This window comes from Carcharodon carcharias, chromosome 23 (assembly GCF_017639515.1).
Source record: "Carcharodon carcharias isolate sCarCar2 chromosome 23, sCarCar2.pri, whole genome shotgun sequence".
In the NCBI taxonomy this organism is placed as follows: Eukaryota; Metazoa; Chordata; class Chondrichthyes; order Lamniformes; family Lamnidae; genus Carcharodon; species Carcharodon carcharias.
Genome location: NC_054489.1, coordinates 34,478,231 through 34,493,576, shown reverse-complemented (window position 1 = coordinate 34,493,576; position 15,346 = coordinate 34,478,231). Strand labels below are relative to the sequence as shown.

General features: G+C 46.3%; 1 pseudogene; it reads left to right on the top strand.

Moving 5' to 3' along the window:
• The first annotated feature begins 11,823 nt into the window (after positions 1 to 11,823).
• Positions 11,824 to 12,037, top strand: LOC121269273 (annotated as a pseudogene).
• Positions 12,038 to 15,346: the final 3,309 nt, after the last annotated feature.

Here is a 15,346-nt window from a genome sequence, read left to right as displayed (position 1 = left end):
AATGGGTCATCTATTGTTCAGCATTTAGATTTCAACTCTGAACTTGCAAGGTAAACATAGGTTAGGTTTTAAGTGTAATTAACTCCAAGCTTGTTTGAGTTGCATTTACTTCAGGATTATTACCAGTTTCTCAATCAGGATTTTCCATTTATCTTACATTTTAACCTCTACCCTAAAAGTTCTATGCATAAAACTAAAAGTTATATTCTAAAACACCTGAATCACAAGCAAGATATTCACAACACTTCCAGCATATATCATTGAATGGTGATCAGAAGTGGAAAACCTGGACAATTTTCCTTCTTCCTCCTAAAGACAAGAACAATTTTCATGTCCTCATTGACATTCTGCCTAATCTCAGCACAACAATTGAATACATGGGTTGTTATGACTCAGCTGCTCATAGGCTGAACCTGCTGAGCCAGTGGAAAAACCATATGTTTACTTCTAACACATTGCATAGCAACATCTGGGATGTTGAGTAACGGTAGTGTTTGAATGGAAAAGTGAATAATCATAAAAGAGATTTTCAGTGTCAAAGCGGCTAGCTATACCAAAATTAATTCATAATCCTGTTGTGTTTCTCAAGGTGACATTTAAAAATAACAGTTTGATTCCATTCCTCCACTGAATCCAGCAACTTCCTACTTGGTCAAGAGGGCAAGAGTAGAATAGAAGCCTGGCTTCAAGGATTGCACCAATGCCAGTCTGAAGTTGGTTATTTCCATATTCCAGCTTTCAGCTGCCTAGGCCTCACAGTCTGTGATTGCCTTTCTAAAACATTACACATCTTTATCCCTGTCTCTTCTTTTAAGACTTTCCTTAAAACTTACCTCATTGACCAATCATTTGGCTATCTGTCCTAATATCTCCTCATGTGGCTCAGTGACAAATTTTACTTTGTAACACTCCAATGAAGTGACTTAGAATGTTTAACTAAAGGAGAAAAATAACTGCAAGTTGCCGTGGTATGGGAACAGATGGGTTTGACTTTTTTATTACTCTGTCATGAGATGTGGGTGCCACCGGCAAGGCCAGCGTTTGTTGCCCATCCCTAATTGCCCTTGAACAATTTCAGAGAGTAGTTAAGTATCAATCACATTGCTCTGGATCTAGAGTCACATGTAGGCCAGACAAGGTAAGAATGGCAGATTTCCTTCTCTAAAGGGGAGCCAATGAACCAGATGGGTTTTTATGACAATCAATGATAGATTCATGGTCACCATTACTGAGCCTAGCTTTCAATTCCAGATTTTTATTTATTGAATTTAAATTCCACCAGCTGCCATGGCGGGATTTGGACCAAAGACTCTAGGGTGTTAGCCTAGACTTCTGGGTTACCACTGCACCACTATCTCCCTTCTGCTTTGCCTTTTCTGTTCACACTATAGGAAGCACTGAGGGTAAGTTTGCATACTTAGTAGTGTTAAAATTATAGGTATAGGATACATGCCATGACTCTATGGGCAGAATCGTCCCAGACTTGCACTAAGTGCGGTAGTGGGCATGAGAAACGACGTTTTACCTGCCAGCTGTGGCGCGTCCCACCTCATTAATAACGCTGGATCACTGGCGGGTGGGCTCGGATTTACCTGTCACGCTGTGACCTCATTGCTTTCTGTCTCTGGGTGCCAGACTTAAAGTGTACCAGAGCGCAGCCTACTTCATGTCCACAGACCAGGACTGCCCCAGGTGACAAATGGCCCCAAAAGCAAAGGTGACGGCAGGCCGCAAATTTAGTGACGCCTCTCTGGGGCGCTTGCTGAATGCAGTGGAAGGCCAGCACAAACTCTTCAACCCCTGCTCTGACCGCAGGAGGTACACCAAAGTCACCAATCTGGTCTGGGAGACAGTGGCAGCGCCAATCAGTGCCAACGGAGCACTGGGGATGTCAGCCATCCATTGCAGAAAGAGGATGAATGGTCTCATCTGTTCCATCAGGATAAGTCAACCACCTCATCATTCTCAACTCACAGACTCACAAACCCATCACACATCCATAGGGATCTCACACCTCAAAGGACAACACTACTAACCCTCACACACACCCCCACATCTCCATCAGGCTCATATCCTCTCAGGCTCTTGTATTCATCCCGTCCATGCCTCCGCTCACAAACATTCCACGCAGTGCCATGTGACCTGCTCACACTCTCTCCATCTGTTTTCATGCAGGAGAAGCCTGCTCACATCAGCAGGGAGAGGTCCCAGAACAGGGGTGGAGTGGTCCACATTAGGCCCCTCACTCATTTTGAGGAGTGTGCCATCAAACTGACTGGTGAGGTTGGCGGCAAACAATCACATGATGATCCTGCACCACACCATCCCTCTTTCAATGCAGCTGTGAGGGCTCTCTCTGCTATTTTTGTCTTTGCTGACATGCAGTAATTATCTCTACCTTGGTTCACAGGGAGCTCTGCCGAGCAACCGACACCTTCAGCCTGCCAGCCCCTCAGCTCCATCCATGTCCTCACCTCCAGCCAAGAGGACTCCTCCTCCATTGGAGAGCTGGAAATAAGCAGCCTGGAAGAAGCATCACAGCGCCTACCCACACTCTGCACCAGTGCAGGGACGCATACCTTGGTAGGACTTAGATCTAGAGCAGGCTCGTGTTCTCAATCTGGTGGTCACCACACGGACACATGTCTGCAGCAGGAGGAGGCAGGTTCAGCCTAGCTCCCTGGCACTCGGAGGACTGCTAGGGAAGAGGCATCTGTGAGGTCCAAACCTTTGGATTCAGCCTCCCAACTCATCGTGAAGAGTCAGCAGAAGGCGGGGCAACATCACGCAGAGCTGTTGGAAGCCCTCAACAGAGAGGCACATGTGTCAGAGGAGTGCGTCTGCCTGCTCTCTGATGAAGTGGTGCCCATGTGCGTGCATGGAAGTCTCCATGGGAAGGATGGTGGACACCATGGAGCCCCTAGTCCAGCAGGACACGGAGATGCACACAGGCCTGCACTCCATCGTGGAAGCCATGGGTGAGTTCCCGCAGTGGCAACACGAGAGGGAAATGGGGCACCTCAACGTTCCTCCGGGTGCTTCTCCCCCTCAAGGAATCAGGCTGGGGCCCTCGGGCACCTGAAGGGAGGTGGAACAGCAGCTGGACACCCCTGGGTCACCCACTCAGGCACCTCAGAGGTTGTCCTCTCCTTCCGGGAACCCTTTGCCTGTGACCCCCTGAACCTTGTCCTCTGTCACTACAGAGGGAGCAGCTATTCCACAGGAGGACAGCCAAAGCAAACCACTGCCCTCAAGGCCTGGGCTCTCCAGAGGACGCATGCCAAAGTCATCAGAATTGGCAGGCCTAGAAAAGATATGGAATTCTGATCGCAAGTGAATGCATGGGTAAACATATTTTGTCACTTTATAATCTGAAAATATATTGACTTTCACTGAATAATGTGTAATGTTGTCTTTCAGCTTCATTGACAGGATTCACAAGTCCTCCCCTGCATCCCAGCCTGCCCACAAGTGATTCTGGAGGGAGAAGTGCATGTGTAGCAGGGCCTTACGGAGTCTTGTACAAGCACCCTCCCACGCACGTGGAGCCTTCATGATTCTCACTGTGCAAATCAAAAGTGAGCGGAACCTCGTGTTGGACGGATGCAGGTGCTGCATGGGATTGCGACCAGTGGGTGGGTGGAAGTGCAGGTCAGCTCAGATGGACAACTGAAAGAGAACCCCAGCAGGCAGCAGCCAAAATGCTTGGGGCAGTTTCAATGGCGGGCGGGCTCTGATTCGCCCGCCACAATGTCACCTCGTCGCTTCATCACACCAGGCACCACATTTAAAGGATAGCTGTCAGCCCTTCCAGCCCAGGACTGCTGCAAATAAGAAATGGCTCCAAAAGACAAGAAGACTGCAGCCCCCAGGTTTACTGATGTGTCCCTCAAGCACCTTTTGGATGCCGTGGAGACCCCACTGTGTTGTCCTCTATCCCCACTCTGGCTGCAGGAGGGACAGCAACATTACCACGCCGGCTTGGTAAGTGATGGCAGTGGTGATCAGTGCTAATGCTGCATGGAAGAGGTTGGCCATCCAATGCAGATAGAGGATGAATGATCTCATCCATGCAGCCAGGTTATGGCAACCATCTCATCACTCTAAACTCACACACTCAAGCCCATCATACATTCACTGGCATCTCACTCACTGCCAGCTCAAGGGACATCACCATTCACTCTTTCACACACACCCTCACATCTCCATCTGGCCTAACATCCCCTGGAGCCTGCCTCCTCAGCCCTCACCACCTTGAGGCCACTTCTGCCCCCACACAAACCCTGGGGGAAGTAGTAAGGGTAGAGGAAAGACTAAGGGTGAAGGAAGGAGTAAGGGGATGCTAGAATGTCCAGGTGAACATGCAAGGGAGGGCTCTATGGAGTCAAAGACTGCCTCCTGGGGAGTGAACCCAGGGTAGACATGGTAGTTTGGAATGGTGAGTGTGAGAGGGAGGCAGAGGGATCCGGTAGGGTGAAAGAGTGAGGCTGCGTCCGTACTAGTAGAAGGGGCATCAAGAGTGGTTGGTGGGGAAGATGTCCAATGGTCAGAAACATGGCCTGCCATCGAAGAGCTGAGTGGGCAATCGCGAACTGTTTTCACAACATCGTGAAACCAATTTTTGGCCTCCTGGCCATATTGTCTGCTCACGCTGCCAAGTATGCCCAATACCAGCGGGCACAGGAAATTCCACCCAAAGTTATTGATTAGCTCCCCTGTCCTTTCCTCTCCCCCAATCACCCATGTCCTTTCCCCATCACAGCACATCCATGCATCACCTTCCATCTCCTCACCGTGCAGCCTAGGCCCTTGTCTTTCCACAATGTCTAGGAGAACATGTGCGTTCCCTACCTTCCTGAAAATCCCACCCCATCCACATTGACCTCCCTGACCTCCTCCTTCCCACCGCCGAGGGTCTGTGTTTGCCTCCGTTTCCCCACCAACCACCCTTGATGCCCCTTCTACTAGTACGGACGCAGCCTCACTCTTCCACCCTACTGGATCCCTCTGCCTCCCTCTCACACTCACCATTCCAAACTACCATGTCTACCCTGGGTTCACTCCCCAGGAGGCAGTTTTTGACTCCACAGAGCCCTCCCTTGCATGTTCACCTGGACATTCTAGCATCCCCTTACTCCTTCCTTCACCCTTACTCTTCCCTCCATCCTTACTCCTTCCCTCCTGCCTCTATGCTCCCCTGTCCTTCCGAACGCCCTCCTCGCCCTGGACACATTCCCTGCTCCGAACCCCCTCCCTCCCCATCTACTCCTGCCTCCCACTTGCATCATTCTCCCCCTTACACTCCTCCTCCTGTTCACGCTCTTCCCTCTAGACACCCTCCTACCCCCTCCCAACCTCACACCCCCCCAACGCCTTCACCCCCTGCCAACTTCACTCCCCCAATACTTACACACCTCCAACCTCACCTTCTTGACATCTTCGCCGCCCCCCCTACAACCTCAACCCCCCGACACCTTTGCCCCCCCTGCCACCCCCACAACCTCCCCCCCACTCCAACATCTTCACCCCACCTCCATCCAACCTCACCCCACTCCAGTACACCTTCCTCTCCCACTCACACCTTGACCTTCCTCTGCCACCACCCCACCCTTCACCAATCATCCATACTAGCCCATAGAGAAGTCGGTGAAGTTCTGAAGCAGGCCCGAAACATCAATAGAGACAGTGGAAGATGGTGCGGGCCTATTGCAAAGTCCATGAAATTCTGAAGCCTCAGCAAATTCAAAGCTGCTGCGTGGAGACCTCCCACCTACCGAGAGCTGCTTCGAGGCAGAGCCACGTGCATGAGGATCCACCCAACAGGTGATGCATGTGTTCCTCCAGGGTCCGGTAGCTCCAGGGGTCTTGCACCTTCTTACCCTGTGATGCCTGTGATCTGAGCACAGCCCAAAAGGTAAGTCCCGATTGCGCTCAACCAGGCACGTTCTAGGCCTGAATGTTTTCCCGCCGGCAAAAGGGTAAATAGGTATGGTGGAGCAGTTCCGGTCAGGCCTCACTTTGCTTTCTGTTAGCAGAATGCAAATCGAGTTCACCCCGGCCTCCAATAGGATTCGCAATCCACCATGGCGGAAACCATCAGATGGTCCCACTGTGATTACACCGTCAACGTGAAACCAATTTCTGCCTCTCCCGCCAAATTCTATTCCCCCTCCACTTGCCATGATGCCTGCTGCCAACGGAAGTGGCAAATTCCGGCCTATGATACTGTGCGGTAGATCTCCAAAGGGTTGCCATCATGCTGTGTGATGATTCGGTGTATTAGCAGATTTGTAGATGTTTGAAAAATGATCTTTAAGCCCATCAGCCCTAACTGGCAGAAACTGAATGGATGAGAAAAGATTGGTCTCCATCGCAGTCCAACCTTTTATTAGTCTAGCAAAACAATACTCTCAGCTGAATTTGGTTCCAACATGATTCAACACCTGCTGGGCTTTGTCAGAAGGGTATGCAGATTGGGTTGGATGAAGTAGATTGGGAGAAGGCTCTTGTGGAGGGTATGCACTGGCACACAAAGCTGGGCCAAATGGCCTGTTTCTGTGCCGCAAATTCTATACAGTCTGATCTAGAAGTGTTTGTAAGAGATCTAAAAGTTATTGTAATCTTGACTTGTACCTAACTGGTTCCTTCCCCCTGGTTTAGCTCCATCTGCACATTTTTCTCCTTCTACCTTTCTTCAGCCGTGAGTCAAGCATGATCTCTGCTCCACAGTTGTCTCTATGGCTGCCCTTGGTATAAAAGCGTCCAAAGCTTGGGTTAAGTAGTACAACACGGGTTAGTGTGATGGCCTCAGACAAAAACTGGATGTTAATGGCTGATGTTGAGGGTGTGTTAAGTTTGGTGGTGGGAAAGATCTCTCCTCCCTTTCTCCCTCCCTGCACCGGAAGTGGATCACTTCTCCATCACAAAGTTAATGTTTAATCAGACATTAATATTCTGAATCAGTGAAATAGCTCAGTGGGGTGATTGGCGAGCGTTTTCAGAAGGTCCTCATGCACTACATATAGATCTCCCACTCCACCTTGCATTTAGATTTATAATATATCAATGAGTTGCAATAAGTTCTGATACATTGTCATTTTGCAACTATTCTATTGCAATTATCAATATGTTGCCAAACTATCTGAACTACTGGATTACCTCAGCTAGCAGCTCTATTAACCCAAATGGATATTATTGACTGTTGGATATCGTGGACAGTTTGACTTGCTGATTATGTGGCCCACCTCCAGACCCCTCTGATCCTGTGCCCATAACATAGGAAGAGGAGTAGGCCTTTCAGCCCCTCGAGTCTGTTCCCCCATTCATGGCTGATCTGTATCATAACTCCACCAGCCCACCTTGGTTCCGTAATCTTTAATACTCTTGCCTGCTTTATGATTTGAATGAAACACCACCATATGCTATTTTGTAATTAGCATAGTGTGATTCTCAATGCCTCTACATACATCCTGGAAAACACATTGATCCATATTGTGTTGTCTTGAATATCAAGGCAGATAGAGTAATGTCTGTCCTTTGCTGTTGTTCAGTGCTTTCAACACTCTTATTAGCATCCAAAATGACAAATTAGTATGTTAATACTGAAGAGTTGAGGCTTGGTATTGACATCAGCTCTCACCTTCTTCTGTGAATGCCACTGGCAGCAGACTGTTAAGGAAGCCTCAGGGCAGGACACTGCTAGTAAAGATCACAAGCCACAGAAAATAAAGGTAAACATTTATATAGAAATTTAGTGAGTGAGAATGGGTGCTGGCTGTGTGGCTGTGTGCTATCTGGTGATACAATCTGAACAATCGCTGGATGTTTCCAGAGATTAGGATATGGCCTCTCGGTTTATGTAAATGTCCCTAACTGTTGAGATATCACACATATAGTCAGAAGCTTTATTCATTAAGCAGGATACAAGTGACAATTCATTTTAATCTCAGGAGTATATGTGAATAAAAGCTCAGTGTGAGCTTTTGATGCTCATAAAGGACATGTTCAAGTTTTGTATGTACTTGAAATGTTCACCAGTTCTTGTCTTTATTGACCTACTGTGCGTTTTCAGCATTTCCAGTTTCTGTTTTCCAAGATTTACAAATCTTTGTACTTCTATTTTTGTTTGATACTTCATCCATCTACTTCACAGCCTCGCGAAAACATGCAAAAAGCAAATTGGGAAGATAGAGACTCGGGAGGAAACAGAGAAGGGCACAGAATACTGACACAGGGCACTAAACCACAAGTCAGTGGGATATATCCACCCAGACTAATGGCAAATCAGAAGGTTCAGAATGCACTGGCAGCAAGTCTAACTCTTCATGTTTGGTGTTAGCTTTTATTAGCATTAACTTCTGATGTTTTGCATCAATAATATTGACTCATCCTTATTCCTGCGGAAAGTTCCTGACCAGTGACTGCTGGTGATATGGGATGAGCTTGTTGGAACTGTGATAGTGTAGTCTTCACCCAACCTGACACTTAATTTTTTACCGTTTGTGCTTTTTATTTGAGCCGTCTGCATGTACCCAATATCTACCTGATGTTGTTTCAGACCTTCATTTGCAATTTTTTCTCCAGTTTCTCCCATTCTCTTCTCTTTAACTTTGTGTTGGTCTCTCACCTGCTTTTCCACCAGCTCAGCTATTTGGATATCCTTCCAATGTCTTTTATTGTCCAACTGAGATGATGGCCCAATAGTTTTCTACTGAGCAGATTGCAGGTTATTTAACCCGTTAACTTCCTCTCTTTGATTGAAGCATCTTTAGGCCCACATTTTTTTCAAGACCTACCTTTCAATGTCCAGCTGGGGCCATCACCTGACCTTTGGCAGGAAAGAACACAGCCAGAACCACATTTAATATTTTGCAATGAGCTCTTTGAGGACTGACAAAAATGAGATGAGAGGGCACTCGCCCATGAGATTGATTTAATTGAGTGTGCCTCACTATCTCTGGCCTCCACCCACCCCCCAAAGCTAAATCCAATGACAAGACAAAGACTGGAGATGGGTGGGGCTGCAGTGGATAACCTTTGCACCCTAACCGAAAACCTGCCTTCCACAAAGCCCTGCTATTGTTTCTTCTTAGCTGGAGAAGTTAGCATAACCACTCAGTCAAACTGAATTGGAAAAGCATCCCTCATGCACTGAGGAGGTACGTGCCTCTTGAATCTGTGGGCTACCCTCACCCACTTTCGCCAGTGAGCCAACTCCGATTCCTGGGGTGTGGCAGAAATAACTATTTGAAGCCAGTGGTGAGAGTTGTCCAAACAGAGAGGATCCAAGATTGAGGACCTTCTGAGTGATGAGGAATGCATCTAGTCTGAGGTATCATCACCACTGCTTAACACCACACCCACTAAGTATCAGCTGTGGCTCAGCAGATAGCACATTTGCCTCCGAGTCGGAAGGTTGTGGGATCATAACCCATTCCAGCACAAAATTTTGGGCTGACGCTCCCTCCTTCAGCTGAGGTTTTAAACTGGAGCCCTGTCAGCTCTTTCAGGTGGATGCTACAAAATCCCATGATACCATTCTGGAGAAGTGAAGAAGGGTTCTCCATGATTTCTTTATCCCTCAATTTTTATCACTCAATCAACATTATTAAAAGAGAGAATCTGGTCATTATCATCTATTGAAGCTTGCTGTTTGGGTAAATTGGCTATTGTGTTTCCTAAATTACAATAGTGACTGCACATCAAAAGTATTACATTGGCTGCAAAGCACTTTGAGATGTCCCGAGGTAGTGAATTGCTTTATAAATGCCAGTCATTCTTTCCTTAAAATGTAGCAGGGCCTCCGGTAACAGTTGGTGATGCTGGGGAAGAGCAGTGAGCAGGGGAACTGTCAGCCCCTGTAGACTTCTCCCTCCAGGGAGTCTCTTTGGCAAGCTGAGGGCCGGAGCCAGATGCCATGAGACAAGGGAGAAAGCAGCTAATCTAGGGCTTGTGAGTGACATTGTGGTAGGAGTCTAGGGCAGCTCGGAGCCTGAGGGTGGCCAAGGAGCCAGGAAGGGAATTAGAAATCTAATCTGGCAGCGGTTTGAGTTTGAGAAGCCTTATAAGAGAGAGAGAGTGAAAGAGAACAGGGCTGCAGCCAGGAGCTGGCCAGCAGAACAAGCCTGAACAAGTCTAGTGAGTGAGTGTGTTGAGGAGCCAAGGCCCTGAATAGGACAGGGAACTGGAGCATTGGCAGTGAAAATTCTCTGTAAATAGTTTGTTTCTTGGAGTTACACTCTCCATTGAGGGTTGATACCACTTTGATGCCAATGGAATAAAAACCTTGTTTATTACCTTTGTGCAGTCTGTGTGCATAAATTTCATGTTACAAAAGGTTAACAAAGGAAAACAGTTGAGAAGTGTACATATCTTTTCTCTTTGCTGACTGATCTGTTGTATTTCTAGCATTTTCTCTGTTTGATTTGAAGTATATAAATCACTTACTTAAAATATTTAAATCAGCTCTGAGTAATGGAGAAGGTAATAGCACGGTCTGCTTGGCCTGTTATAGGTGGTGAAACAGAAACAGGTTTGATAGCCAGTGTTGTCTTGTGATTGTGGAATTCACTGCCACTTGGGCTTATTGTAGGTGCATCTTGTAAAAGCTTTATGATCACAAGTGAAAATGATGTACCTGGTGCAGTAGAAATAAAAAGAAAAGCTAGAAAATCTGAGAACTTTGCAGATACACAATCAGCCTATCAATATAAATACGCAGAAGATTATTAATGATCCAGGCAGGACCCTTCAGATCTTGATTGCCTTTTTACAGATGCTGACTTGCTATGTACTGTAGTATTATCTCTTGTTAGTCACATTCCTATATTAACGGAACATTAAACGTCAGGTTGTACAGTAAGGATATATAACACACCATCCAAATTTAAGATACTCTTAGATAGAAGACACAGGGTAAAATAAGGCAGCATTAATGTCACCTTGTTGAATCCTGTACTGCTCAGTGGTTTCCACATTTGCAGTGCTTCAATTGAGAACAGCGTTCATTTGATTGCTTCTCCGTATTCAATGAAAGCAGTATGAAAAACATCCTTGAAAAGAGGCGAGTGTCTATGCTGTGTGACATCTGCACCTGCATCAGTCCACTCTTTCACCCACATCCCACATTGGCTCCAGGATTGAATCCATCCTGGAATTCCCTCTGCTGCGGGATTGTTAATTTAACCAGGGTTTTGTTTGCACAAAGCTGGAGAGACTCTTCACTATTAGCACATCATTGTCATTACTGCGCAATACAAGATGTTTTCTTTTAATTTAGCCAGAACGGACCACGATGACCTTTACTCCCCACACACGATGGTCTCTGATGATAAGGCCTTGAGCTCCCTGTAACAAAACGCAGTGCCCTTTTCAAACATGAAGACAGGAAACAGGGAAAAGACTATAGATCAGTGACCTCACATGAAGAGACAATTATCACAGCCCAGGGTAGTGATATCATAAACATCAACCCCACTAGGGAGGTGTCATCTGATGCATCAAAATACAAAAATTAGTGAAATGTTGGAAGAATTTTATATAAAATGTATATCTTTGCCTTAATGATAACAAGGAGCATTGCCCACTTTATACCCAACAACAGGATCAGGTTGATATACAATCTACAGACCTACAAGATTCAGGCTTTTAAAACCCAAGGGAAATTCTCAAATTTGGAATTGCTAAAGTGCTTCTTCAATCTTATCATCTACATAAATAACTGGCCAATTGCAGAACAGGCAGAGTTTGTGCATAACCTTTGCTATTTTAAAATTTTGACCAAGTACCTCAATCTCTAAAGAAAGAAACAGTGGATAAGAAAATACAGCTACCTAGGCCCATTGCTGTAATGCCCTAACTCGCCAAACCAAGATCAAGTGTAGTATCTGTTCTTATTAGTTTAATATCTGATACATCCCTTATCTAGGGACCATATATTAAATTGATTTTTGGAGCATGGAGATGGAATAGGGGCTTGCTCCGTCCACTCCACACATCGACCCGGTATTGCAGTATCTCTGGCAACGGTGCACCCCCCGCTTTCCAGGGGATTTTCAATGCTAAACAAAAACGGAATTACCTGGAAAAACTCAGTAGGTCTGGCAGCACCGGCGGAGAAGAAAAGAGTTGACGTTTCGAGTCCTCATGACCCTTCAACAGAACTAGGTGAATCCAAGGAGAGGGGTGAAATATAAGCTGGTTTAAGGTTGGGGGGGAGGTGTTGGGTGGGGGGAGAGAAGTGGAGGGGGGTGGTGTGGTTGTAGGGACAAGCAAGCAGTGATAGGAGCAGATAATCAAAAGATATCACAGACAAAAGAACAAAAGAACACAGGTGTTGAAGTTGGTGATATTATCTAAACGAATGTGCTAATTAAGAATGGATGGTAGGGCACACAAGGTATAGCTCTAGTGGGGGTGGGGGGAGCATAAAAGATTTAAAAATATTTAAAAATAATGGAAATAGGTGGGAAAAGAAAAATCTATATAAATTATTGGAAAAAACAAAAGGAAGGGGGAAGAAACAGAAAGGGGGTGGGGATGGAGGAGGGAGTTCAAGACCTAAAGTTGTTGAATTCAATATTCAGTCCAGAAGGCTGTAAGGTGCCTAGTCGGAAGATGAGGTGTTGTTCCTCCAGTTTGTGTTGGGCTTCACTGGAACAATGCAGCAAGCCAAGGACAGACATGTGGGCAAGAGAGCAGGATGGAGTGTTAAAATGGCAAGCGACAGGGAGGTTTGGGTCATTCTTGCGGACAGACCGCAGGTGTTCTGCAAAGCGGTCGCCCAGTTTACGTTTGGTATCTCCAATGTAGAGGAGACCGCATTGGGAGCAATGAATACAGTAGACTAAGTTGGGGGAAACGCAAGTGAAATGCTGCTTCACTTGAAAGGAGTGTTTGGGCCCTTGGACGGTGAGGAGAGAGGAAGTGAAGGGGCAGGTGTTACATCTTTTGTGTGGGCATGGGGAGGTGCCATAGGTGGGAGTTGAGGAGTAGGGGGTGATGGAGGAGTGGACCAGGGTGTCCCGGAGGGAACGATCCCTACGGAATGCCGATAGGGGGGGTGAAGGGAAGATGTGTTTGGCGGTGGCATCATGCTGGAGTTGGCAGAAATGGCAGAGGATGATCCTTTGAATGCTGAGGCTGGTGGGGTGATAAGTGAGGACAAGGGGGACCCTATCATGTTTCTGGGAGGGAGGAGAAGGTGTGAGGGCGGATGCGCGGGAGATGGGTCAGACACGGTTGAGGGCCCTGTCAACGACCATGGGTGGAAAACCTCGGTTTAGGAAGAAGGAGGACATGTCAGAGGAACTGTTTTTGAAGGTAGCATCATCAGAACAGATGCGACGGAGGTGAAGGAACTGAGAGAATGGGATGGAGTCCTTACAGGAAGCGGGGTGTGAGGAGCTGTAGTCAAGGTAGCTGTGGGAGTCAGTAGGCTTGTAATGAATATTGGTGGACAGTCTATCACCAGAGATTGAGACAGAGAGGTCAAGGAAGGGAAGGGAAGTGTCAGAGATGGACCACGTGAAAATAATGGAGGGGTGGAGATTGGAAGCAAAATTAATATAAGCATGTTGGACATGAGTTGGCATTTTGGATGAGCTGCAGTTTGGGAAAGGTGAGACTCAGCAGACTAACAAGGTTGAAGTAATAAAGCCTGAAGGCAGAAAGTGTGTTGATAAATATTTCAGCAGCACTGGGGGATGGGAGCCTGTAATGTAATTGCCTCCAGGTCATTGCCTAGTAAATTAATTCAAACACTTACTTTCCTTCAAGTAAAGATATTTTCTGTTATTTGTTTGAAATTAGCTTCTGACTAATTTTGAACTCATGCTCTTTTGTCCCAACGTCTCGATGTTTCTGAAGTAAATTGTGGGTTAAAATTTAAGACTGACACTTGGAATGTGACTCAACACTTCATCTTTGGCCTAACCTTTTCCTGCCTAAATGGTGACCCTTGATGATATCATCATTTATCGATCCTTATTTGCGATACGTGCTGATGACACCAGGTTTTACCCGTCTGCCACCACTTGACTACCTTGGCATTGTCTGACCACTCAATTGACATCAATTACTGGAGAGGCACCAACTTGCTATATTTCATTTTGTCAGATCTGAAAAAGCCCTGCTTAGCTGTTACCAAAACCTCTGCCCCCAAGCTCCAACTCCATTTATCTCCCTGACTTCCTATTCACACTAAGCTCATCACTGCCCCTTGTTTGTTACTTTGCTTTCCTATTTGAGTCTGGATTGAGCTTCATATCCAATTTCCAAGCCATTCAATAAGACCATTTATTTTCACTGCAGAACATTGCTAATTTGTATCTTGACCTCAACACCCTGCATCCATTCCCCAATGCTGCTGAAATATTTTTCTACACACTTGCCACCTTCAGACTTGAGTACTTCAACCTTGTCAGCCTGCTGAGTCTCACCTTTCCCAAATGCAGCTTATCCAAAAGGCCACTTCCTATCTGCCTGTAGATCCCGCTTCTGTGTTACTTATTTTCTTACCCACATCAGCGACTCCTGTAGCCTATTGAAAACCTCACTGTGTACTTTGCCCACTTAAGGCTACCATACACACATGTACCAGCAGAGGAAGTCTAGATGGAGAATAAAGAAATCCATGTTTTAACAGAACCTGCAACAGCTCTGTTTCCCACTGAATAAATCTTTACTGTTTCTTCCCAAGAATTTTACAATTCCCCAGGCCCTAATATATCATTTTCAAATCCTTGACCTCAATCACAAGTCCCTTCAGGGTCTAACCCCTTTTTACCTCTGCAACCTCTTTCAGCCTTATATTCCAGAATGAGGTTTTCTGACTCTGGCTTTCTTTGACCCAACCTTTCTCCCAACTCAACCTTTGGCAACTGGACCCATAGCCTGTTCAGTCCCAGTCTGAAATTATCTCCCCCAAATCCTTTGCCATCCTTTCTCCTCTCTCTCAAAAGCTCCCTTTAGTAGATTTTACCATTCTTCACCTCATCAGCCCGTACTTTTCACACAACACTGCTTGATGCTCATGTAATCTTTCACCTCTGAGGTATTTGGAACATTTTATTACACTAAGAGTGCTATATATTCATGTTGTTATCTCAATGACGTTTTTCATCTCCTCTCTATAATGCAGAATTTGAATTTCCTCTCCTCTTAGCTCATTCCCATATTTTAAATTGAGTTCTTGGGATGTGGGCACCGTTGGCAAGGCCAGCATTTATTGCCCATCCCTAATTGACCTTGGGAAGGTGGTAGTGCCTTCTTGAACTGCTGCAGTCCAAGTGGTGTAGGTACACCCACAGTGCTGTTTGGGACGGTGTGCCAGGATTTTAACTCAGTG